The sequence below is a fragment of the Palaemon carinicauda genome, chromosome 12 (genome assembly GCF_036898095.1).
Source record: "Palaemon carinicauda isolate YSFRI2023 chromosome 12, ASM3689809v2, whole genome shotgun sequence".
NCBI classification, from domain to species: domain Eukaryota; kingdom Metazoa; phylum Arthropoda; class Malacostraca; order Decapoda; family Palaemonidae; genus Palaemon; species Palaemon carinicauda.
This window is the reverse complement of record NC_090736.1, coordinates 16,122,203-16,125,711: the sequence shown is the minus strand read 5'-3', so window position 1 is coordinate 16,125,711 and position 3,509 is coordinate 16,122,203. Positions and strand designations below refer to the sequence as shown.

At 36.8% G+C, this 3,509-nt stretch overlaps 1 pseudogene; it reads left to right on the top strand.

Annotated features, from left to right (window-relative positions):
* LOC137651235 (protein bowel-like) overlaps positions 1-3,509 on the top strand; it is a 167,572-nt pseudogene that overhangs the window by 56,421 nt on the left and 107,642 nt on the right.

Sequence of the window (3,509 nt, the reverse complement as noted above, 5' to 3'; positions counted from 1 at the left end):
CAAGTTGGGCTTTTTTTATGGGACAAATATCACATGTGGCCTTTATGCTATTTTTTTTTTTCTTTTTAGTATTGTTATTACTATCGTTATATATATTTTTCTAGTTGTTTTTATTGTCCAGAAGGTATGAGGCAATTGCCCTGTAAGTGATTCCTCTCATCCATAGATATTATTATTATTATTATTATTATTATTATTATTATTATTATTTATTTATTTATTTATTTATTTATTTATTCTCATTCTTATTATTATTATTATTATTATTATTATTATTATTATTATTATTATTATTAGTAGTAGTAGTAGTAGTAGTACTATAACTATTACTATTACTATTACTACCACCTAAGCCACAAATTAGTTGGAAAAACAGAATGCTATAAGCCCAAAGGGCTCCAGCAATAAAAAAATTGCTCAGTGACGAAAGAAAAATGAAGGAACAAGAGAAGTAATGAAAAATTAAAATAAAACACTTTAAGATCAATTACAACATTAAGTCTTTCATATATAAACTATAACGTGTAGTAGTTTGTTTTTTTTTTTTTTTCTTTTTTTTTTTGTATCAATTCTTCGATATACATGGCTATTTTACAGTTCAAAACCTTGTTTTGAATTCTGGTTTAGGTATTATTCATAAATCTGTCTTAATATTTTCTGTTACTTTACCTTTCGAAAAATTCAAAACTACAAAAAGCAAGATAATAAAAATTTAAACTACAAGAAGTCCCCACCTCTCTCTCTCTCTCTCTCTCCTCTCTCTCTCTCTCCTCTCTCTCCTCTCTCTCTCTCTCTCTCTCTCTCTCTCTTTCTAAAATTCGGAAACTACAAAGTGCAATACAATAAAAATTTAAACTACAAGAAGCCCCCACCTCTCTCTCTCTCTCTCCTCTCTCTCTCTCTCTCTCTCCTCTCTCTCTCTCTCTCTCTCTCCTCTCTCTCTCTCTCCTCTCTCTCTTCTAAAATTCGGAAACTACAAAAGCAGGATACTGAAATTTTAAACAAGAAGCTCCCATTCTCTCTCTCTCTCCTCTCTCTCTCTCTCTCTCCCTCTCTCTCTCTCTCTCTCTCTCTCTCTCTCTCTTTCTAAAATTCGGAAACTACAAAAGCAGGATACTAAAAATTTAAACAAGAAGCCCCCATTCTCTCTCTCTCTCTCTCTCTCTCTCTCTCACTCTCTCTCTCTCTCTCTCTCTCTCTCTCTCTCTAAAATTCGGAAACTACAAAAGCAGGATACTAAAATTTTAAACAAGAAGTCCCATTCTCTCTCTCTCTCTCTCTCTCTCTCTCTCTCTCTCTCTCTCTCTCTCTCTCTCTCTCTCTCTCAGTAATTAACCTGAGCGATTACGCTATCGAGTGCCTCGTTAGACGTCATAATATCGCCCCAAAACACTATAATTTCGCCAGCCCCTTTGCACTAATCGGAGGAAACAGCACAGATACATCTTCACATACACATGCGTACGAAAGAGAGAGAGAGAGGGAGAGCGAGAGAGAGAGAGAGAGAGAGAGAGAGAGAGAGAGAGAGAGAGAGAGAGAGAGAGAGAGAGAGAGAATGGGGGCTTCTTGTTTAAAATTTTAGTATCCTGCTTTTGTAGTTTCCGAATTTTAGAGAGAGAGAGAGAGAGAGAGAGAGAGAGAGAGCTAGAGAGAAGAGAGAGAAGAGAGAGAGAGAGAGAGAGAGAGAGAGAGTCTTGTGGAAGTCGGAAACTCATTATGAGAGGGGGGGAAAAAAAGAGAGAAATCGAGGGATCTCATAACTTAGCACGAAACGGTAGGAAGTCGTTGGTCATTAGATAGTGTAATTTTTCAATTGAGGTACATCAATTAAAGGATTATTGAGCGAATTATGTATGGCCGCGTCATGCGATATGTGCGCATGCGCGCGCTCACGCACATCTGTTTCCTCTCATGTGCCCTGAGGTTAGAATCGGGGTTTGGGGATGGGGGGATGTTAGAAAGGGTTAAGGAGCTTTGGAGAGAATGGAAGATTATAAAAATGATATTAGAAGCAGAGAAAGATAAAGATAAAGTTAAAGATAAAGATAGGATTGCAAAGATACGAATATAAAAGTTTTAAACGAGTAACGTGGCGAGGTCGGAGAAACAATTAAGAATAACAGGATACGGAATTTGAATGAAGATATGCAAATAATGTATGCCTTGGAAAGATGTTGATGAAATATATATATATATATATAAATAATAATAATAATAATAATAATAATAATCTTTATTTCAGCAGAAGCCATATACAGAGTTACAATAAGGGTACAGTGATCTTACACTTTTGACATCGGTACAGAAAAAAAAAAAGATGAGAAATGCAATAAATCAGTGATATATTATAAACATCAATTAGCAGGTTGACCACAGAGATCTAAGGTTTGGGTAACAAAGTCACATTAGAATTAATGCTTAGCAATGATGATACCATACATATTAGCAAACAAAAAGAGCGGGAGAGAGAGAGAAAAAAAAAAGAAAACAAAATGGAGATGACAATGATATGTTGGAACAGAAATTGCTTGAAAATGAAGGAACACTGGGGAGGAAAAAAAAATCTAGTCACTGAGCAGGGGTGTGAAGGAAATACAGGACATCCAGACAACAAGGATGTAACATAATAAAACACGTTATCATAACAATACTGGGAATCATACCAAAGTTATTAGTGATGAGGATTTGGCATAGCCACACTATCAAATATTAGTGCATACAATTCATTGTACTGACGCTTCCGTATTCCAGGTTTTCCACATTTTGGATTTTATTCTCGCTGCACTTACAAGCACATTTTGAATTAGGGGATTTTCACTAGATCGTAGGCGGGAGGTGAGACTTACTATAGAGCGACGAATGATGGTTTTCAGGTTATCCAGACTATTTTCAACAAACATCGCTGAAGCTGAATGGTGCCTCGGGGTATTGGTGAGGCGCCTTAGGATATCATTGTGTATGACTGTGATACGTCTCATCGATTCTCGCGTATAGTTTGCCCATAGCGAGCAGCCGTATACGTTATAGCAGTAGGTTTGAAATAGGAGTTTTTTGATATCCTGGCGGCAGAAGGCAAATCTTCTCGTTACCATGTTCCCTAGACAACACAGTTTTCGTCGCCTGTTTTCAATGTCAGATGTGTCCTTTAAATCTTTCGTAATGATGTGACCTAGGTAAGGAAAATCATTGACAAATTCTAGCTGATGGTTTTGAAGGTAAATATGTGGATCTTCTACGAAACGGAGCGATCTAGGAAGGACAGACATGCACTGTGTCTTCGATTCGTTATAGATTATGTCATGTTCAATAGCGTATGCGTTGCAAGTATTGATGAGACGTTGTAAGCCTTGAGCAGAGGGGGAGATGAGGACCATATCGTCAGCGTAGCAAAGGTTATTTATGGTAAAGCCATTAACCGTACACCCAATGGGTGTCTGTCCTTCCTAGATCGCTCCGTTTCGTAGAAGATCCACATATTTACCTTCAAAACCATCAGCTAGAATTTGTCA